Raw genomic sequence first — 24,452 nt, 5'->3', positions numbered from 1 at the left:
AATAGACAACCCGTCCCAGTTTGTCGATTGCTATAAAGCCGCTTTGTCAGTTTAATCTGGCCTTAATGGTATGGTAGCCGACAAAGTGGGACGTTTTACTACTGTTTACACACACTCTTCAAGGCGTCAAGTTGAACAATGAAATCAAAAGTGTAAAGTGCCATTTTGCACATTATTGGCTATCTATCGCTTTAGGTATGTTTGAAAGGAAGTAGCTATTATCAGCTTGGCAATATATTTGCACTAGTGCGCAAAATATCGTATTACATACGGTCGTGATTAATACAGGTAGGTAGTTCTGTTCTATGTCGAAAATTGGTAAATTATTTTGCAGAATATAGCGCTTTAGTAAACAGTTTTCTAGTTAAGTATACCTATTTATGACTGCTTTTCGTTTTGTCTACGTGATACTAATAATATTTTAAAATTTTACGAGTTTAATTTATAATATACTATCTTTTGCTCGCAGCTTCGCTCGTCTTAAACTCGAAAATTGCGGAATGCTCCATAGAAATTTCCACCCTCCACTTTAGGGAAGTGGGAGGTTAGAAAGAGACAATAAAACCGGCCAAGAGCGTGTCGGGCCACGCTCAGTGTAGGGTTCCGTAGTTTTTCGTATTTTTCTCAAAAAGAAAGAAAGTCTTTACAAAGTTCTACTTTGGTGATTTTTTCATATTTTTTTAACATATGGTTCAAAAGTTAGAGGGGGGGGACGCACTTTTTTTTCCTTTAAGAGCGATTATTTCCGAAACTATTAATATTATCAAAAAATGATTTTAGTAAACCCTTATTCATTTTTAAATACCTATCCAACAATATATCACACGTTGGGGTTGGAATGAAAAAAAATATCAGCCCCCACTTTGCATGTAGGGGGGGTACCCTAATAAAACATTTTTTACCATTTTTTATTTTTGCACTTTGTTGGCGTGATTGATATACATATTGGTACCAAATTTCAGCTTTCTAGTGCTTACGGTTACTGAGATTATCCGCGGACGGACGGACGGACGGACGGACAGACAGACAGACATGGCGAAACTATAAGGGTTCCTAGTTGACTACGGAACCCTAAAAAGTAGCCTATGTCACTCTCTATCCCTTCAACTATCCTCACTTAAAAAATCATTTCAATTTGTCGCTCCGTTTGGCCGTCAAAGACGGACAAACAAATACACTCACTTTCCCATTTATAATATTAGTATGGGATATTTACGGGATTCGTTGTCAAAGCGGATCCCCGGCTCCCATGAGCCGTGGCAAATGCCGGGATAAAGTAGTACAATTATATTTACAAAGCAAGAGTGAATTAGGTATCTCATAGGTAAGCGTGCTCCACCGTAGACTGCATCATCACTTACCATCAGGCCCCGTAGCCGAATGGCATTTCTCCGACGCCAAACGAAAGCGATACGCCGTTGGCTCTGTCGCGCCAATACGCAAGCGCGATAGAGATAGATATCTACTAGCGCTTCGTTTCGTGAGCGTTTCGTGAGCGATTGTGCCATTCGGCTAGCCACCCAGGTGTGATCGTGGTCAAACGTCTACCTATTCACACTAAAAAAAAATACAACCCTGACATATGTTTTTCAGGCACTGATTAAAATAACAACTATGTTACAATTTTTGAATAAAAAAAACCCTGATATAGTGGACTTATTTAGCTTTCAAACAAAAAAACACGAATTCCAAATCAGTTCATCCGTTCGAAAGCTTCGATGCCAGAGCCAAACACATGGGCCGTTTTTTTCAAAGTTGTCAACTGTTTGAGTTGCAGGCGTCCATAGGTTACGGTGACCGCTTTACATCAGGCGGGCCGTATGCTTGTTTGCCATCGACGTAGTATAAAAAAAACCCACTTTTTTTGCAACATGGGTGTTTTTTACGCGATTTATACTTAGAATCGAGAGCTCTTTCGATCCTGATAGCAGAAAAAAAATGACCCAAGATTTCCATACATTTTTTCGAATCTTCCATTCCGTTACCGCCGTAGGTACAAAATGTATGAAAAAATGGTAACGGAATGGGAAAAAACCTTGGGACACTTTTTTTCTCCTATTAGAATTGAAAGAGCTCACGATTCTTAGTGAACACATAAAAATTTCCAAATCCAAAAAAAAGTGGGGTGGACAACTTTGAAAAAAAAAAAGACCCATATACACAGATAGACAAATACCTACGTTAAACTTGTAACAGCCAGTCGTTTTTGCGTCGGCGGTTAAAATTGGGTTTAAACTTCCTTATATCCTAAGTATAGTAAGTATGTCTTTTCTAAGTCTAGTACCTACATATATACCGCTATACTATCGTGCATTGACCGCGATACTGGCTCGTTATCAGCAGTTATCACTCGAATTGGGTTACTGTGTGACTAGCACCAAGTGGCTTGACGCCTTCGCTAGTTTCGGTGCATATATGTAAATAAATATCCGTTTATACACCGTGTTTTTATTTACCACCACGCTCACACCACACGGCAAGGTGCTCCTCGAATATTACACCATAAATCGTCTGCAACAGACGTTAAGGCCAACGATGATGATGATTTTATTGAATTCCGTTAACTTCAAGGGAAAGTTCTTTAGATCAAATACAATTAATTTATCTAAGAAACTAGTATTTTAACTCATACGCTTATCGAATTATTAAAGTAAAGATAATTACTGAACACGTGTGTGGCAACCTTAAACAATTCCTAATGTTATTTGTTTTGACATGTGCCGTCAATCACTTGACACTAACCTGAATGTTATTCTGAAGGGTCTCTCACACTAATAAATTCATTTTCACCTCACTAGCTCGGAAAGGACTTTTTTATTCTTTAAAAACAGATAGCAAAATCGCATTTTATCCACAAGAGTGCAAAGAATATTTGAAATCCGAACGTGTCATTAGTTACTTTTTTAAATATAATTTCTTGTAAAGGCATGTCCCAGACAGGACAATTTTCTCCCTGTGCTTAAATTGTCTTAACAAATCATGTGATGTGAACGTAAAAATAATTACATATCGAATTGTATCCGGCTAAAAACATTAAATTAAAACAATTTTATAACATGATTTTACCATTAAACACTCGAAATCATACAAGAAATTGTATTGTTGACTTTTCCACTGTACTTATTGAGAACGCACCTTAAGTAACATTGCAATTTCAAAACGCGTGAAACGGAACGCACCCAAATAGATTTTTCTTCTTGATTCTTAATTTGAAACTTTTGTGGTGTCGGTCGGTGCATCGTGGAAATTATAATATTTACTTAAACGCAAATTGACTTATTTCCAGTTGTTTTTATTGCGTGTTTCCTCGCTCTAGTGAGGTGAAAAGTTATGTGTTACACACGGGATGCAAAGTTATTTTACCTCGTGTGTATTGCAACACTCTCTGCGCTCAGGATTCTATTTTTGAACTACTCGCTTCGCTCAGGATTCTATTTTCGAACCACTCGCTTCGCTCGTGGTTCAACCATAGAATCCATTCGCTAGCTCGTAGTTCAACCCTAGAATCCATTCGCTAGTTCGTGTTGCAATTCCACACTCGGTTAAAATACAACTTTGCTCCCTTGTATAACAAATAACTATTATTATGTATAAAAACGATGAATTTTTTTCCTGATAATGAACCTAACGATTTGTCGAATTTAACGGAAAACAAAAAAAAATCACTGTGTCAAAACAGTCATTGTCGTTAATCCATGTGGTGTGAGTTTTGGTTTTGGTGGGCTCTTAAATGACTCGCAAAGCCGAACTTGGTTTTAAACGTGCGATTATACAAAATAATACACTATGATACACGTGCGGAAAGTATGAAGTTCGAAACAGGTGACGATGAATTCAAAACACGGAGTGTTTGAAATCGACATGAGAATTTCCTCTTTGTACGGTATTGTACGACGTTTTTCAGTAATGAACTACTTCAATAAATAAATAAATATTGGGGGACACCTTACATAGATCAATCTAGCCCTAAACTAAGCAAAGCTTGTACTATGGGTGCTAGGATATACATACTTATATACATAAATACAGACTCAGGAAGAAATATCTGTGTTCATCACACAAATGTGCCCTTACCAGAATTCGAACCCGGGACCGCGGCTTAGCTTAGCCGGCACTTGTACTATACTTATCGGTAATTCGCAACTATTTTCGATTTCAAACACTCTCTTAGGTTTTTTTTTATCATTATAAACTGGCCAGTGATTGACCTTAGTCGCACCTGATGGAAAGTGACGACATCGCCACACATTGCGAATTCCCTTTTTTTTGCACTTGTATCGTAATCCATACTAATATTATAAATGGGAAAGTGTGTGTGTCTGTTTGTTTGTCCGTCTTTCACGGCATAACGGATCGATGAATTGACGTGATAATTTAAGTGGAGATAGTTGAAGGGATGGAAAGTGACATAGGCTACTTTTTGTCTCTTTCTAACGCGAGCGAAGCCGCGGGCAAAAGCTCACATAGTTTCAGTACATTTTTAAATCAAAATACTAACTAAGTAGTACGTTCAGCTATACTCCTGAACTCTTCAACTCACTAAGTAGGTAATTCAACTGTAGTAGTAGTAGTAGTAGTAATTCAACAAGTAGGTAATTGGTGTTAAACTTGAAATAAAATTAGTGAAATGATAGTCACCCTTCGAGACAAAATCGCAAACTCTGAAACATGACACTATCTTCCCCAATGAGTCCATTGACGTCTATACATGACAATGACGTCTCCACGACAATGGCGTCTAAACTGGACAGTTCGCAGGGGTCCGGTTTATTTGCAAATGACCGGTTTGATTTAAATTGGTTTTTCTAATTCGAGGGGTCTTAGATTTGAATATTTTAATATCGCTAGGGATGTAGCAATTAAACGAGAATTTTCGCAACAAACCTGCTTATGAGAGTGATGTATTTGGTCCTGTGGCCCGTTTCTCGAAAGGTACAAGCCTTGTATTACAAGTGTGTTTCCATGACAACCCATACGATTTGACAGTTTGCGCACTTGTAATACAAGGCTTGTACCTTTCGAGAAACGGGCCCCAGGGGCCCATTTTTCGAAGTTACAAGTTACAATTTACAAGTGGTAGTCAATGTAAGAAAGAGAATACCGCTTGTAACTTGTAATTTGTTGCTTTTCTAAAGAGCGTGGGCCGATTTCTCATAACTGAAAGTTACAAGTTACAAGCGGAAGTCTCTTTCCAACTTGTCATATTAGAGATTGACTACCACTTGTAAATTGTAACTTGTAGCTTCGAGAATGTGAAAGAAATAAGGACATTTTAATAAGAATTTCTTGTTATTCACATTAACTAGGTATTCCTTGTCATTGAATTCTTAACTCGTGCCGATTTAAAACACTCCATTGGTCGTGTTTTCCTCATTTTCCGCACTTGTATCGTAATGTACCTACTGTTTTGCATAGAAAAATAAACGTTTACGCTATTGAGCGTCGTATTCTAAAAACATCGTGGTAGAATTTCAGGACTTGTTTGTATGAAAGAATATATTTGTATGAAATATATGCCAAATGTTTTCATCATATATATTATCATATTATTCGTTGGTTCATTTTTTTTTTCAGCATAAATGGGATGATTATTTTTTTATTTTTACAATTTCAGTATGCAGACTCATTTTTGTAAAAAAACCGAATTTTAATATTTTCGTACGAAATATTTGTGGTGTTTACGAGCCCCAATGCAAATGATATCGTCTAGTCACACTTCAACGTGCGATATTTATTTCCGAAACTGGTATTTAAACCCAGATTGACTTTGATGATAAATGGAATACACGACACACTAAGCCATTAAAACTAGTTTAATCTTGCGCCGTACAAAATGCCCTAATGTTATATGTTTTAATATAATCATATCATAAAAATAACATATCTAAAGCAAAAAAATACGCCTAGTTCATATTTGAGGCATAATAGGTCGTCTATTTTAAATAAAAAACCGGCCAAGAGCGTGTCGGGCCACGCTCAGTGTAGGGTTCCGTAGTTTTCCGTATTTTTCTCAAAAACTACTGAACCTATCAAGTTCAAAACAATTTTCCTAGAAAGTCTTTATAAAGTTCTACTTTTGTGATTTTTTTCATATTTTTTAAACATATGGTTCAAAAGTTAGAGGGGGGGGGGGGACGCACTTTTTTTCCTTTAGGAGCGATTATTTCCGAAAATATTAATATTATCAAAAAACAATCTTAGTAAACCCTTATTGATTTTCTAATACCTATCCAACAATATATCACACGTTGGGGTTGGAATGAAAAAAAATATCAGCCCCCACTTTACATGTAGGGGGGGTACCCTTGAAACGGGGCCTTCCCACACCCGGCTCGGGAAAACTGGTGGGAAAGCCTCGATCATCAAAATAAATCTAAACTTAATAAACCTTGCAGACTTGCTCTGCCAAAAACTTAATAAAGAAACGAAACAAGGTGCTACTGGTGATTCTCCTCAAGGATTCAGGTTCTAAATGGAAATGGAATAAAACGGTTAGTTGTGACACACAGTTTTATTTTCCTAAATTAACACAATGCAAAATACAGCTTGTAAATCAGCAATAAAAGCTTAAGCTTAGCACCTTAACTAAATGAACATTGCCAGACGATAGAGCTGGGCCGTGCAAACATGGTTCTGAGTGATTTACAAGCATTGCCTAAAACTGGTTAGTCCCTAAGTATCAGTGCCAACATACATGATAGAAACTAAATTTAACTAAATTTAACACTTGCTTCCAGGAAAGAGAAATGCCACCAACCTTCAAGCCAGAAGTTACCGCTACATATGCAAGCCATCCTTCAGTGAGCCAAAGCGGTCGCCCCAGGCGCAGTAATTCAAAAGAGCACCTCCGCAACCTAAGCTTCAGCCTCCGGCAAGCATCCTCTTCACCGAAAACCCCCTTAGGGTGAAGGCATTCAATTTAACCACAAATAAATTTAAAATTTAAAATCTAAAATGTAAAATAAATTAAATCTGATAAATCAATTAAATCTGATAAATCGATAAATTGATAAATCAATTAAATAAATCCCAGTCAGCTGAAATAGAAAAAAACCTTTATTAGACAATGGAAATGTGGCCTAACCTTATCATATGAATAATTAATATTCTGGATTGCTTACCAGCTGGAAGTGTAGAAGTCTCATATCTTCCAGCTCTGACATCCCTTCCCGCCACATAATAACATCAGGAGACTGGAAATGGAGACACATGGTCAAGATTTACAAAAACCAAGATCACACAAAGAAATTAAATCAATGTTACTTGAACAAGATTCTACTCACAGTCCATGGACAAAATACGATTCTGAGGACCCTTGAGGCCCTGCAGAAAAGGACTCTTGCTGCTCCATAATTTGGTTTCCTGCTTCACATCATAGATGATCCGCGATATCATAAAGTAGCCACTGGAGGCCTACGACCTGTACCGGAGCCAGCTAACAAGTGAGGAGGAAATGATCTCAAAATCCTAACGACCTTGGGAGGCTTGGGGATACCAAATAGAACGACAACCTCAGCAATCGTTTGCTGTTATAAATTTCAAATGACTAAAATATCTAGTGTGTAAAATTCCACCTAATTTTCTAACCATGTTCTAGCAACTTCCTAACTTATTAAATCAAATTTTTATTGTAAATTCTAAATTAATTAATATGAAAATCATGTATATTTCTATATTGGCAACAACCCTTGTTGACAGATGATTCTCATTGGATACAGAACTGTCATCCATATCGATTCAGTTGCTAGATCGATTAAAGTCCTTGCCATCCGCAAAAACTTATGTTTGAGACAAACCTAAAAACGTCGTTGTACTAAAAATGTGCAATGTCACAATACCCCTCTCCCTGCTGTAGCGTTTTACCAAGGGTAAAACGCTCGCTGTCCTCAGCGACTAACTAACTGTGTCACAAAAGTAAGGAAAAAAAAAACGAACACACCTCGACCATACTGAGTATGGGAGAACACACAAAAGAAAACCCAGTGATTGCCGCAGGTATCGAGATAATCTCCAAAAAATCAATAAACCAAAAAAAAGACACAAAACCAAATAACCAAATGTCCAAAAGTGTATCTCGAACCCACGCAACACTACAAAATAAAAAAACAGTGTGTGGTTCCCGAACCATCAAAAAATAACCCACACTACAAAACCAACCAAACAGAAAACATTCCTTTGGTTTTACCAACACAACTTTTCAGTTGCGTTGGAAAAACCAAAACCAACAGCCAGGACCGATGTTCAGCACACCCAAACATTCTCCGCTAGACCGGGCAAAATAAAAATCCAAAATGATTCCTACTTCCAAATTTACTATCATAAACTTGAGAAGCTCATAATTTAATTCAAAATAAAATTCCAATCCGAAAATATAAATCCTTAGTCCAAAATAACCGTGACAGTTTACCAACAAAATGAACACCATCTCCGAAATCCATCAACACACGGTTGAATTGGCAACATTGTGCTGTTCCAATTCTTCCATAAACGAAACAAAAAACCACCACAAACTGTCACGCACCTTCGAGTTGGTGAGATAAAAGACTCCCACCCAACTCTCCGGATCACAAAATCCTACACAACTCTGAGGTTGCAACATGCCCGAGACCTCCACCGTTTGGTTGAGACTCACCAAAAAATATGTATCGCACGCCAGGCATGATTGGCGGCGATACCCCAAAACCCGTGCGCCACCCCACCGCCTCCATGGCATGGGAAAAGCAGCACGGAACACAAAATGTACCCACCAGCGAGTACCCGATCGACACCACAAAAGGCAAGAACCCGGTACGGAGCGCATCCAAAAGGGGATGCAAGAAGTAGGCAGTGCGACCGCGCCCTGCCATACCTCACCACTCCTGGGTGTGGACCTCATGTCGACCCAAAATCGCGCCAACACGACGCTCGGGTGTGGTAAGCACCCGCAAAAACTCCATCCGAAAAACAGGTCGTATCAAGGATCGCTCAAACGTAAAATGAACCAGATTGTGTCGCCCCTTTCATACTTCACGCATTTCAGAGAACTGTTCCAGGAACCCTTTCATTCCTCACGCAAAACAAAATAGTAGTGAAAACAGACTTTGCTGTTCACCACGTTCCATACATAAAGTCGTGATTGAATATTTTTACCACAATATTCAACACTTCAAACGAAACAACCAAAGAGTGACACGATATGGCGTAAGCGAGGGCGTTAACTCTGGCGGCAAGGTGAAAGGAAAAGAAAACCCGGACCTTGCGTCCAAAGAAAACCTCCACCTCAAACTTACCCAAAAAAACAATCTCTAAATCCTTGAATACGCCACAAAACCAAATCCAAGCTTTCACAAAAAACAGACGCCCTTAAATGAATCCACACGTTGCGATACGTTTAAGTTTAAAACTGGCGCTAAAAACACGTCGTAACCCAAAATAAATCCAATCATAAAACCGAAATACCAACATTGCAAAACGAGCGTTTATTTAACCGCTCAAGTTACGACTTAACTTGGATCAAAAAACACGCATCCGAACGTACCCCTCGTTGAACTTAACTTGTCTGTGGTCTGTGCCTTTAAAAAACTAAATGTCAACAAAATATTTATCGTTACCTACAAAATTACTAATATCTGCCGTTTTTATTGCTACAAATTAATAAAACAACACTTAATTCAACTACAAAATCATGGAAAACTAACATGAGTGTGATAAACGTTCGATAATCTAAAGGAATGACTAAAATTTATTCTGAAATGCTAACTGGAATGCAAATAATTCTACTACTAACAGCAGGTGAATATCTCGAATAATAAGGAAAGGGAGTTGTCCTTTATCCTCCTCTTTTCCCTCACACTCCAAACTAAATGACAAACAGCACAAAATTGTCTTCTAAACATTATATTTAGATGACTAAACATGTATATTATTCTTACTAAATCCCATTGACTTTGTTACAGATCACTAGAAACTGTACTAAATCTTAAGAAATATACACCACAAAGGCTACTTGGCACCTAGCAACAGCTACAACTGGACCACAGACTACAGGAAATGTCTACAAAAGAAAACCAAAATATGAACATCAGAGGAACATGGGCACTGATAATGTGTTGAAAAGCATAACTCCTAACGGAAACCTTCCACTTACATGGAGAACCAACATAATCATTTGCCGGAGTCCAACAACATTGCAGCTGCCGGACACTCAAAAACTCAGACCGTTCCTGCGACTTCCAACCATTACCGGTGTCGTCCCGGACTGAATTCACCTGTATAAGTTCAACGGGCACAAAATTGAAATTGCCACTGTATAATAAGTTTAACTCAAAAGAAACTCAAATATGATGGCACCGACTTACAACTTGAAGTGATACTGTTGTGTTATAATTTATAATAAACAATATTGAATTTAATTACTGTGTATTTACTAAATTTCTACTTTTCCAGCTCTGTGTAAGTCTCACTATATAACCTTAAATGAACAAGCAAACAAATGAGTTAATTGTTGTGTACCTCCTATGAACTCAAAGAAAAATAACCAAATACAACTAAATGAACATCAACGGTATGACCAAAATTTCAAATTTGTACATTTTCCAAGTTGCAGTCTAAACAAAGTTCAAAATACTCAAATACTGCCAAATGTATGTTCCAAAATTTACAAAACCAATTTGCTTTTTAAACAAAATAGCACACAAATTTTTAAATTTTATAGCCAAATGTTTTGTCACAAGACACAACTTTTGAGTTTAAACTTTACACTTATTATACATCCAAAATATTCCGAAATTACATGGCAATTTCTACACAAACTTAAAAACCCCCATGAACTTCCCCTTAACAAAATCATAAAAGTCAATTACAGTACTTACAAAACTTTGCCCAAAATATTTGAACACAAGTAGCCAAATTACTCAAAAAATATTCACAAAATGCTTAAATTCACGAAAGATATTCAAAATAACTTTGGCCTAAGCCCTAAAATACTATCTTTCAAACATAAAAAGTTACAAAACCTTACACAAAGTTTGACACTTTAAAACCTGGCTACTTCCTGTAAAAAATGTCAGCACCATTTGTACCAACTGAAAATCTAAGCACTTATCTCTCAAATTTCACAATAATATCTTAATAAAGTGCAGCAAAACGGGCAAAAAACATTGTGAAGCAGCTAAAGCTCACCTCAATTTACAACAGTGTGTGCCTAAGGCAAAACACCGCTCAAAATGGATCACTGAAACGTAAGTACTACAAAACTTTCATTATCACTATGTATGGCACTGAAAAAATGAATTCTTGAGGAAAATACCACCCTTAAATACAAAACAAAACGAAAAATGAGTTGGGCGCCATTGAAACGGGGCCTTCCCACACCCGGCTCGGGAAAACTGGTGGGAAAGCCTCGATCATCAAAATAAATCTAAACTTAATAAACCTTGCAGACTTGCTCTGCCAAAAACTTAATAAAGAAACGAAACAAGGTGCTACTGGTGATTCTCCTCAAGGATTCAGGTTCTAAATGGAAATGGAATAAAACGGTTAGTTGTGACACACAGTTTTATTTTCCTAAATTAACACAATGCAAAATACAGCTTGTAAATCAGCAATAAAAGCTTAAGCTTAGCACCTTAACTAAATGAACATTGCCAGACGATAGAGCTGGGCCGTGCAAACATGGTTCTGAGTGATTTACAAGCATTGCCTAAAACTGGTTAGTCCCTAAGTATCAGTGCCAACATACATGATAGAAACTAAATTTAACTAAATTTAACACTTGCTTCCAGGAAAGAGAAATGCCACCAACCTTCAAGCCAGAAGTTACCGCTACATATGCAAGCCATCCTTCAGTGAGCCAAAGCGGTCGCCCCAGGCGCAGTAATTCAAAAGAGCACCTCCGCAACCTAAGCTTCAGCCTCCGGCAAGCATCCTCTTCACCGAAAACCCCTTAGGGTGAAGGCATTCAATTTAACCACAAATAAATTTAAAATTTAAAATCTAAAATGTAAAATAAATTAAATCTGATAAATCAATTAAATCTGATAAATCGATAAATTGATAAATCAATTAAATAAATCCCAGTCAGCTGAAATAGAAAAAAACCTTTATTAGACAATGGAAATGTGGCCTAACCTTATCATATGAATAATTAATATTCTGGATTGCTTACCAGCTGGAAGTGTAGAAGTCTCATATCTTCCAGCTCTGACATCCCTTCCCGCCACATAATAACATCAGGAGACTGGAAATGGAGACACATGGTCAAGATTTACAAAAACCAAGATCACACAAAGAAATTAAATCAATGTTACTTGAACAAGATTCTACTCACAGTCCATGGACAAAATACGATTCTGAGGACCCTTGAGGCCCTGCAGAAAAGGACTCTTGCTGCTCCATAATTTGGTTTCCTGCTTCACATCATAGATGATCCGCGATATCATAAAGTAGCCACTGGAGGCCTACGACCTGTACCGGAGCCAGCTAACAAGTGAGGAGGAAATGATCTCAAAATCCTAACGACCTTGGGAGGCTTGGGGATACCAAATAGAACGACAACCTCAGCAATCGTTTGCTGTTATAAATTTCAAATGACTAAAATATCTAGTGTGTAAAATTCCACCTAATTTTCTAACCATGTTCTAGCAACTTCCTAACTTATTAAATCAAATTTTTATTGTAAATTCTAAATTAATTAATATGAAAATCATGTATATTTCTATATTGGCAACAACCCTTGTTGACAGATGATTCTCATTGGATACAGAACTGTCATCCATATCGATTCAGTTGCTAGATCGATTAAAGTCCTTGCCATCCGCAAAAACTTATGTTTGAGACAAACCTAAAAACGTCGTTGTACTAAAAATGTGCAATGTCACACCCTAATAAAACATTTTTTTCCATTTTTTATTTTTGCACTTTGTTGGCATGATTGACATACATATGGGTACCAAATTTCAGCTTTCTAGTGCTAATGGTTACTGAGATTATCCGCGGACGGACGGACGGACGGACGGACGGACGGACGGACGGACGGACGGACGGACGGACGGACGGACGGACGGACGGACGGACGGACGGACGGATGGACGGACGGACGGACGGACGGACGGACGGACAGACAGACATGGCGAAACTATAAGGGTTCCTAGTTGACTACGGAACCCTAAAAATAGTTTAGTAAGATTAATATTATACAATAATATTTTAAATTGAATTAATAATATTATAAGTCGTCTGATATGATATACGGCTACATAAAAAGGTAAATTCTGTAAAAAATATAATTATTCTACAACATTTTTATACCAAAATAGCAAGAGGTAAGTCGGTGCCTGAATCAGTGAGGAAAATTATAATTTCCAGTAACAATAGCGGCAAATCTACGTTCCAAAATATCCAAAGACCTTTTTTTGCCAAGATCTACGGCGAATACAATCATCCAGCATCAACTAAAACACGGAACCGTCTCCTGTTTAAATAAATCTGGCCGTCGAAGAATAACTGCCAAAAAGAAAACAGGATTTTGAGGAGCATCATCAGGAAAAATCGTCATGCAAGAGCAGGAGAACTTACCTAACTATGGCATGACGCGATCAAAATAAACATTTCAGTCGATACCTGAAAGACAGTAATGAAAATAATGGGCTTCGGTTTTCACACCGCTAAACAGAAACCATTACTTACTCAAAAGCAGAAAACTAACAGGTTGAAATTTGCACAAAAGTACAGAAACTGGACTGCCGATCAGTGGCGAAAAATAATATGGAGCGACAAATCCAAATTTGAGGTCATAGTTGGCGATGAACGAAGTAAAGTCATTCAAGATAAAGGAGATGCATTTCACAAAGACTGTCTTGAACGCAAGGTGTAGTTTCCAGCATCTTTAAATGATTTGGGGCTGTATGTCGGCACAGGGTGTGGGATGTCTGCAATTTATAGATGGAACCGTCAATGCAGAGAAATACAAAAGCATCTTGGAATAGAGTTCACTACCGTCTATAAGAAAGTTCAAGTATATAAATGGATTTACTTTTCAACGAGATGGTGCCTTATGTCATACTGGCAAGACAACGATGGAGTGGCTGAAACAAAAACAAATTCCTACCATATCATGGCCATCCAGCAGTCCAGACTTGTCTCCCATAAAAACTTTGTAGTGGTAAATGAAGAAAAAGTTGCGAAAAGATCCTTCTAAATCCAAAGCTGATTTTAAGGAGAAACTTGTGGGTGTCTGGAATGGAATAACCCCTGAGGAGTATAGACAGTTGGTAGATACAATGCCGCTCAGAATTAAGGCCGTTTTAGATGCAAAAGGTGACGCCACCAAGTGGTAGTTGTTCTTTTCTGCATCGGCTACGCTGAAGACGAACATTTTTGCGAGTGTTACATTTGGTGAAATTATGTTTTTTTGTTTACTAGTGAGGAAAATTGTTAATTTATGTTTTGAATAAATAAAATATGCATTATAAGCTCTCTTGTTTTTATGTTACATGTTCTACTAATCATCTAATTCATCCTGAATTTTGAGGTCGAAGTTAGGACATAATATTTTTTTCATACTAGACGATATCATTTGCATTGGGGCTCGTATTAAGCTGACTTTTTAAAGTAAATAAATAACTTCTACACGACTATCTACTAACTTCTAAATTATTTTTAAAATTTATATTTCAACAGGAAAAAATGTTTTTCAGCCTTTGATTGATGTGTCATGTCATATTGTAACTTTTGAGCTTGTAACCTGTCAAAACAAACTAGTTTTATGAGGTTTATATTAGTTTGGCACGGACAGTTAGTTTTCGTAAGGGGCTTCTCCGACCGAGCGAAGCGTAGGGCTCCGTTTTAGCTTGGAGAAAATTGCTTTTGGATGTGGTCTTATACCTAATTCCTAATTTTATAGTAAGTGTATAAAGTATTCTTAGTTATGTATTTTATCAGTATTTTATATAGTACTTCAATTGTTTTCGATTAATTCTAATTTTTAATTCTCTTTGCACCATTTTTACTTGTCTCTGTTTGGCCCGATGGTTGACTGGTAGAGAATGCCATCAGGCATTAAGTCCGCCATTTGTACATTTTGTTTTATTCATGTGCAATAAAGTTTAAATAAATAAATAATTCAATTCAATTCCTAATAAAACCTTTATATAATTTTAGACTGCTTGGAGACTAGTTTAATATGTTTTTCATAAAAATATAACAGATTTAATTTTTACTGTCACATTTCACTATAACATAACCACAAAATTAAAATTTTGAAAAAACCCCCGACCGCGACATAGTGGACTGATTTTCATGAAACATGGCTAAGAACACTCCCGACTAACTCAGCTTTCAGACAAAAAAAACTAAATCTAAATCGGTTCATCCGTTCGGGAGCTACGATGCCACAGACAGACACACAGACAGACAGACAAACAGACAGACAGACAGACAGACAGACAGACAGACAGACACGTCAAACTTATAACACCCCGTCGTTTTTGTGTCGGGGGTTAAAAATAGGTTTTTCAGGGTGGCTAGCCGAATGGCACAATCGCTCACGAAACGCTCACGAAACGAAGCGCTAGTAAATATCTATCTCTATCGCGCTTGCATATTGGCGCGACAGAGCCAGCGGCGTATCGCTTTCGTTTGGCGTCGGAGAAATGCCATTCGGCTACGGGGCCTGGAAACAAATACGTTACTTTTTAACGATTTATGCTATTCTTCTCTTATTTTTTTAAACTTTAGTGCTTTTAAGTTTAACCCCCGACGCAAAAACGACGGGATGTTATAAGTTTCTGTCTGTCTGTTAGTTTGCCTGTCTGTGGCATTGTAGCTCCCGAACGGATGAACCGATTTAGATTCAGTTTTTTTTAAAGCTGAGTTAGTCGGGAGTGTTCTTAGCCATGTTTCATGAAAATCGGTCTACTATGTCAAGGTTTTTTACAAAATGTTATTTTTGTGGTTAAGTTATTTAAAAAAAATAAGAATTCCTTTTTCTTCAAACGCTTTTGACCGATTTGAAATGAAAATTATGAGTGAATCAAAAAAGTAACTTAAACTATGAATGAACAAAACTGTGTTTAAACAAAGACTTCATAATTTTAAGATAATCAGTAATTATAGCAGATGCTTGCTCATAATAATGTATTCGTGTGTTATTATAGTACCTACTGCAATTTAGTGAATCACTATGTTCAAGAACACTGAGCATTTGTAACAAAGACTATGGCGTCGATTAAAAAGGATAATAAATAATAACTATAATAACTAAAATTATTACATACATAAACTCACGGCCGTTTTCCCAAAAGGGGTAGGCAGAGCACACGAAACTGGTCGAGATTCAGTGTTACGCCGTGGTTTGCGTGGGCGACGGTCGCGCGATGGTCGCGCGACGGCGATGCGACGCATACGAAATCAAACTTATAGATAAGATAAGATAAGATAAGATAAGATAATTTTATTGTCATAAACTGTGTACAATGGTTTAACAATTATATATATACAATATAAGTAAGTTTCAACAGTTTGCCCATTTCGAGCGTACAATAGTTATTTGTGTTTGGAATTTAACAATAATTAAATAATAATTTTAAATTACACTACCAACTAGAAAACAGATCAATTAGAAGGAATACATGCACAGTGATATCCTAACATACACTTGACTAGCTTCGTCATCACTTAAATTAAACACGGTAAAAAAAAAAAGTAGATAGATATGGAAGTAGACGATGCGATGAGACGCGACGGCGACGGTCGCGAACGGTCGCGCGACCGTCGCCCACGCAAGACACGGGGTTACCCTCAGAAGACAACGAAATCGCTTTGATATTGCAGTAAGTAATGTTTGCTAGGCCATTGCCTACACCACAATTTAACACATATCCCACAGTCGACTTCTACGGCACCCAAGGGAAGAAAGAAGGTGGTGAAATTCTTAAGGGTCTCCCCAAACCTATCGACACAGAATTGGATTTCGCTGAGCAAAAATCACTCGTTAGTATAATAAACATGCGTCACAACTGACTGTAGTGCCTGTAAAATTATCAGATCTGTATTCTCTGCACCTAGGGATCGATTTTTGAATTTCGAATGCAAAAAATTCGCCGTTCGAAAGTCTGTGGAAAACGACGTTATGCTATTTTTGAAAAAGGACGGCTTGTAATTTAAACTAGAGGTAATGACCACTCGTTTTCGATTCTGTTAGTAGAATTTAAATCGCTAGTAGTGGAGATATTATTGAACGAATTTCACGAAATCGAATGGCAGAGGTTCTAAAATAGGCCCCCTAGTGGGTAAATCGTAGGATCAAAGCTCCAGTCCTCACGATATATGCTAGACCTAGCGTGAGGGCTACTGTTTGTTCCAAGAAGCTGTTGTATATTTCTATAGTTTATTTTTCTATTATTACTTAGGCTTTATGTAATGGTTCATTAGCTTTCTTTATTTACATGAACATATTTACATAATTATACAAGAAATTAAGACTAAACTTATAAGCTAGCTAATGTCTAAAATAGGCCCTTGAGGCATTGTACCAAGGATACTTGTGACATTTCCTCGCTGTATCGCAATGTAGATTATGTAATGTAGATTTGGAAAATAAATGTATTGTTTGTTGTTGTTCAGCTTTCCCACGCATACGCGTCTTCATACTAACGAGTGTTTAGTCGGTTAGAGCCGATTCCATGTCGATAGGTTTGGGCAGACCCTAACCCGTTACCGCACGGGCACACCTCGGACACTGGCGATCAAATATATTGAAAGAGGCGCGTTCCTAGCACACAGTCTTAGCTCGTGTAGGTGAACGCGTACTATGCTTGTATGAGTGAAATATGACAGGTCGACTGTTCGCGTTTTTGACAGGTAACTGTGAGGTAACCGAGAGGGGGTGGGCGGCGCTTTCAGCGGGGAGCGGGAGTGGCCATACTGTACGACAGTACTCTTTAATACGCTCCGTCTTGCGTGAGCGACGGGCGACGCGACGCGACGCGACGCGATGCGACGCGATGCGACGGCGATGGCTCAAGGTCATCGCGTATCCATCGCGCGAAACTTCAGCACTAGCATTTTGGTGATTAGAATCACAAGATTCGCCGTCTTTCACAATGTGCAAATGGTCTAGCGGGTTTGACTTCTAGGTGGAATCGTTTGCGCCATGAGTGTCGTGAGTTCGAATCTCGGCTCACGCAATCTTTTTGCATTTTTATTTACTTTTTTTCTTTTATGTTCTACTAGCTTTTGCCCGCGGCTTCTCTTGAAAGACGGACAAACAAACAGACACACACACACTTTCCAGTTTAATCAGTATGGATTATTTGATTTTGTTTACCTGCTTATTTCTTTCTCTAAGATTCTACTTTCTTATTTTTTTTAAGAACTCCGGGTTTTATACTAACAAGGAAAGTTTTAAGTAGCACACAATAATACTGCATTTTGTTTTTATTAACTTAATGTTTATTTTAATCCATACTAATATTATAACAGCAATTCCCATCAACTTTGTACAATGCCACGTCAGCAAATTTTAATTGATCCTATTTACTTACCAACAATTAGTAATATAATTCGACTTTCGTAAGATATATACAGGATAATTGTTATAATTAAGAAAATATAGATACTAGAGAACCTTAATGACGAAATAAAACTTAATAAAATCTCAATTCATCAACAAAATCTTGGTAACAAAATAGGAATTAATAAAAAAAATTTAACTTTTCCCCCTTAATTTTTGTACAAAGTTGACGGGAATTGCTGATAAACGGAAAAGGGTGTGTGTGTGTCTATTTATTTGTCCGTCCTTCAAGGCAAAACTGAGCGACGAATTAACGTATACTATTTACTTATAACGAATGCTATTTACTTAATGTTGAAATGAAAAAATGTCATACAGTGTAACCCAGTGTTTTTTAATGCTGCCATCTAGTGTCGACTGGCATAACCACTACACTAAGAGCCCTTATTCCTTAGAGCGTTCATCAATTTCGTGAAATAGCCATTGATAGATGGCGTTGGCGCTCGGTACGCGAGCCACCGGTAACGCAACACACAGGCAAGAATGATCTTGATAGTTTTGAATTTAATTGCTAGTAACAATTCTTTTGGTTTCATGTGTTAACTTTTTTGTAAAGTTTACAAGAGATAAGAATATATTATTATTATATGGTACCTACTAATTGTAAGTAACTTAAAATAAACAGTTTCAAAGAGCTGAGCTGTGTGCATAAAATTACATGTGTTATTGGCCCGGCTAATGAGATCAAACATGGTCGAGTTACGATAAGTAGAATAGCAGTTCTGTTATTCATTTCCTGACTCGATCATGTGACCTTGGACATCATCGAGATCGACGCTGCTCATCAGCCCAAATGTAATAAGCCCAAACATAGTGGAGTTATTATGAGTAAAATAGCAGTTTTGTTGACCATATCCTGACTCCACCATGAAAACCAGAACCTCATCCTGGGGGCCGGTTTTTGAATCTCACATATGGGATTTGTCACTAAAATACCGGTTGAAAACAGTGAATTGCTTAGTATTTTCAGTGACAATTTTCTGAATTCGAACGCGTGAGACTCAAAAATCGGTCCCCTGGTCCCGAAATATAATAATAATTCAAACTCTCATCAGATTTCAAGTAAAATTTCTTGCATAAAATTGCATGTGTAAAAATCAGGCGGACCGTATGCCTGTTTGCCACCAACAGGATCAAGATTTGTTTAGTCGCAGTACCTATACAGCACTTCTCAGAACTATCTAGCTGCTTACGCTTACGAGAGCACGGTGCGCCGGACTATCGAACGTAGATCCACTGTCTATGAGCGCTGGGCGCAGACTGAACTGAGCAGTGAGCGGGCCCGTGTCAGCAGTGTATTTTATTCGAATTTTATGTGCTTTAAAATAGTACATTACGATACAAGTGCGTAAAAAAGGAAGTTCGAAACGAGTGGCGATAAATTAAAACACGACCGAAGGGAGTGTTTTAAATCGACACGAGTTACGAATTTCCTTTTCGCACGTGTATCGTACGACGTTTTTCAGTACAGATGAGCCTCCGAAGTTTTGACCTGGCATATAATGAACCACTTCTCGCACTAGTGCGTAATAAAAACACCATCTGTACTGAAAAATATCTATCGACACAAAGGTATGTCTTATATGTATTTTTTTTTTATATGGCAACAAGAAGTTCTGGTTTAGGATAATATTATTATTTAAGAGTTACAATAAATGCAGGAATCGCAGGAATTACAATGAACGCCCCTTAAAGAGTAGTCTAATTATATTTTTTTTGTATGGGTACCTTTCCTTGTTAGTATAAAAGCCGGAGTTATTAAAAATAAAATAAAAATAAGAATGAAGATTCTTACAGAAAGAAAAAAATAAACAATCAAATAATAGAAAATAAAAGAAACAAAAATAAAACTGCAAAAGCCGCACTGCACGCCTCAGCCGAGGTTCGAACTCACATCGCTGGCGCGGCGTCCAGACGTCGAAACCGCTAGGCTACGAGCCCGTTGTAATAACTAGTTAATTTTGTGATCCTATTCACCACAGTCAAGTGCTAGTACATATATCGTAAGGTCATCGCACTAGTGTTTCATATTTTTAGTTCACACTTAAATTTTAATATTTTACGCAGACAATCTCGTATCACCGTGCACATAATCAAAGGCTGTCAATACAAGTTACAAAAGTTGTAATTTCCTTACTTTTTAGGCACATTACTCCTTTGGTCAACTTATGTTAATTTGAATATTTTGAATTTTTATTATAAGAAAATATAAAGAATGAAATGTGAGACTAGTAATCAATCGTTATTTCTCTAGTCCGACCTCTCTACGTATTGAATTTGCTTCTAAAAATCAAATAGCTTGATCGCGCGCCCATCGCCATCGCATCGCGTCGCATCGCCGTCGCGGGCCGTCGCGGGCCGTCGCTTACGCAAGACACTCCCATATGAACACAGCGGTTTGATCGCATCGCGTCGCTTAACATTCGCATGTTCATCGCTAGTTCGTCGCGTCGCATCGCCGTCGCGTTCCGTCGCCCACCTAAGACAAGTCCATAGAGATAGAAGGTTTGATTTCGTCGCATCGCATCGCATCGCATCGCCGTCGCGGGTTCGTCGCTCACGCAAGACGCGGCGTTATACTGTGGCACGGGCAACTTATAACAATTACTTCTCCGATGAGTCATCTCGCAAACGAGTTGAATTTTTTGCAGTCTACGTCATAAAGTAAAAGTACAAACACTTTCGCCGTCAATATTAGCAACTCCTAATCAAACAGTGTGTATAGGATGCGTGACCTTATTCAGCGATACCTTTGTACCATGTACATATACACCGTGTTTTATTTGTTTTCCGTAAAATTCGACACGCAGTTAGGTTCATCATCAGCACGGGAAGCATGGTCGCGCGATAGACGATAAAATAGCAGGCCGTCCCTATCGCACTATTTGTAAGTGCGATATCCCTATCCTGATATTTTATCGTCTATCGCGCGACCATGCTTCCCGTGCTGGAACCACCTTTATGTTAAATTCGATTTTTTTTTTCTTTTCCTTACATAATAAATGGATTAATTAGTGTGAGAGACCTTAATCATAACATTAAAGTAATTGTCAAGTGTTTGACGGAACATGTCAAAACAAATAACATTAGGAAGTGGTAAGGGATGCCACACACGATATTTAGTTATTTCTTTAGGACATACCTACAACATTACATTGAATGAGGATGTTTAAACCTGTGACTAATTCGTTCTGAAATACGGCGGGATGTCAAACAAACACACGACACGTCAAACTTGTAACACCCCGTCGTTTTTGCATCGGGGGTTAAAAATAAAAATCTGCCCATCTTCACCAATTCACCACCCGCCCAAAGTGCCCAAACCTCAGCGTTTCGCCGCCAAACGCGAGCGTTCACCGCAGGCGCAGTCCGTCCCGCCCGACCGTCGCAAGCGCACGGCCGCGCTCCGACCAGTACCGTATCCGTGTGTGTGCGCATGTGTGAGTGACAGACGTGACAGTGCAGTGTCAGGATTGCGTTTTTTGGACGTGAGTTTTTTAGTGTTGGGATTTTTCGTCTGTAGTTTTTTTTAGGTTTTTTTATAATTTATAAAAGCAAGAATTACGAAAATATAGGTTTTTGACTAATTGAGTGATTAACATGATTTTAATACAAAGCTGTATTGTCATTGAACTTAGATGCTTTTTATATATGAATCAGATCCAGTACAGATATTTTCACTATTAAACATTAGAATAAATAATAGCTTACAAACTAAGAGTTGGGGTAGGTTCAAAAGTACATATAAAAAAAACAACAACATATTTAATAGTCAACACAAAGTGTCATTATCATACAAATTATTTTAGAATGTAATATTTAATTATCATGATATATTTTATTAGTTTTATTACACAAGACGTCCCTAAAATATATTAAAATAATTTTAGGTACCATCTGTGTTTTTTATGCTAACATAATAAACCACATGTAAATATATAAATACATAAGTCTACAATGTAACATATATGACCTTTAGGTAATTCAAGAAAAAAAAATGTTTTATTGTAAAACTATTTTCGGTGTTTAATTCTTATCTTTTTATATATAAAAATAATAATTATAAAGGATATTTTTTTAAGCATAGAGAGTAATGAATGAACGAATGAATGAAAGAAAATAATTGATTTCAGAAATATATTAAATAACCTATTTAATAAACTAAAATTAAATAAAAATACGTCCCTTAGATGTAATATATGTATATTGGAAAATTATAGTTAATTCTATTTATTTTAAACTTTATTGCACAATAAATTAGAGAAAAATTATAATGATGAACTTGCAAAAAGGAAACCATTTTGGGTTAATTCATTTCAATTGATACCCTCCACTTTTGAACTCCTGGTCATAAAAAAAATACATAAAGAAACCTTTTTTTTTGCGAATACGCAAGGCATATATTGGCGGACTTAATGCCAAAAGGTCACTATTGGTGTAATAGAAACATAATAAGTGTTTATTCATTCATAAAAATAATATTTACAGTACATTCTTACACAAATTGACTGAGGCCCACGGTAAGCTCAAGAAGGCTTGTGTTGTGGGTACTCAGACAACGATATATATAATATTCATAGCTCCATTTTTATTTCAATCTTTATTTGGGGGCTTTTCGTTTCACGAAAATGTCGACCTACAGAATCAATAGATCCAATTGATAACAACCACTTTCAACTCGATTGTCATTAAAAAAAATCTGCAAAAAAGAACAAGTCTTTGCAAAAAAAAATGCGAATTCGCAACCATTTAAAATAGCCCAGGCCATAAGCCCGCATTATTGTCTATCACAAATTGCATCAAACCAAGGTTACAGTTGCATGTTACATTGCACGTGCGAAAGAGACGGGTATACATTAACCTTGTATCCGAGAGAGACGGTTGAGAAACTCTTGGGAAACTTTTTTTTTGAAGGGCGTTTTTAACGCTTTTTCATGGATGTTTTCTAATTTGTTATCTTTTTAGGTCAGTTCGTTCATTCATCCATTCAGTTGTGTAGTAGTTTTCCTATTAAAACATTTTCTTGGTCATTACATGATGCATTTTCTGTATTTTTCTACTCCCGTACTGTTATTCGTGAGTTACAAGGTCGTGCATAGAAGTTTAAAACCCTACATAAAAGATGTCAGGACAAGTCTATCTAGTCTATACCCTGAAAACATTTAGTAGCAGTCGCACGATATAGCTGTTTTACAGTTTAGTAAATACATTGCTACCAACTTAACAAACCAATTCGCAGAGTCGAGACTCCTTCGTTTTCTGCTGCGTTCATTGGCGACGCGTCGAATCGCATTCAAATGTATAGAACTCGATTCAACTCGGCTCGATTCGTCTTAGTGGCCAGGCTTCAAAGAACCATACCATAGACAGTTTTATTTTCATGTTTGCACTCAAACTGCATATTCAAAATGGTAGACGGTCCACCTAGATAACTAAGATGACTGATGTAACATAGGTTGATTCAATCCTTAGGTACATAACATAATACATAAATTCCATGGTATGAGAAGTGGGTACTGGCAAACGCCGTACGATACACGTGCAAAAGGAAATTCGTAGCTCATGTTGATTTAAAACAGTCCTTCCTTTTTTTTTTCGCACTTGTATCTATTATTTTAAAGCTGCCAAACATTACAAAATATTTTATAACACGTCTCGGAGATAGTGTAAAATACGTTACGAAAGAGAGAAAGTTGGGCCGCGCCGAAACTTGCGACGCAAACGCTCACTTTTGGGGCTTGGCTTGGCTAAATAATTGCTCGTGAATACCTACATACATACATACATACATACGATCACGCCTGTATCCCATAAAGGGGTAGGCAGAGCACATGAAACTACTAAAGCTTCAGAGCCACTCTTGGCAAATAAGGGGTTAAAAGAAAACGAAACTGTGGCATTG

The 24,452-nt window shown here is 37.4% G+C and overlaps 1 protein-coding gene and 1 long non-coding RNA gene across 5 annotated transcripts in view; both read left to right on the top strand.

Annotated features, from left to right (window-relative positions):
- Positions 1–24,452, top strand: part of LOC125238863 (probable nuclear hormone receptor HR3) — a 243,604-nt gene that overhangs the window by 59,914 nt on the left and 159,238 nt on the right. Inside the window, exon 1 of one of the 4 annotated variants that reach the window (XM_048146332.1) lies at positions 21,915–22,038. The exons of the other annotated variants lie outside the window; for them this stretch is intronic. The gene's annotated coding sequence lies outside the window, so the exon portion shown is untranslated. Of the gene's footprint in view, positions 1–21,914; positions 22,039–24,452 lie in introns of those variants that run through there. 4 annotated transcript variants of the gene reach the window in all.
- On the top strand, positions 6,931–11,615 carry LOC125238866. Its single transcript, XR_007178479.1, has 2 exons — positions 6,931–9,771; positions 9,936–11,615. It is a non-coding gene; the product is annotated as an uncharacterized LOC125238866 (long non-coding RNA).

This window comes from Leguminivora glycinivorella, chromosome 24 (genome assembly GCF_023078275.1).
Source record: "Leguminivora glycinivorella isolate SPB_JAAS2020 chromosome 24, LegGlyc_1.1, whole genome shotgun sequence".
NCBI lineage: Eukaryota > Metazoa > Arthropoda > Insecta > Lepidoptera > Tortricidae > Leguminivora > Leguminivora glycinivorella.
Note: the sequence above shows the minus strand (reverse complement) of the source record. Positions and strands in the feature narration are given on the sequence as shown.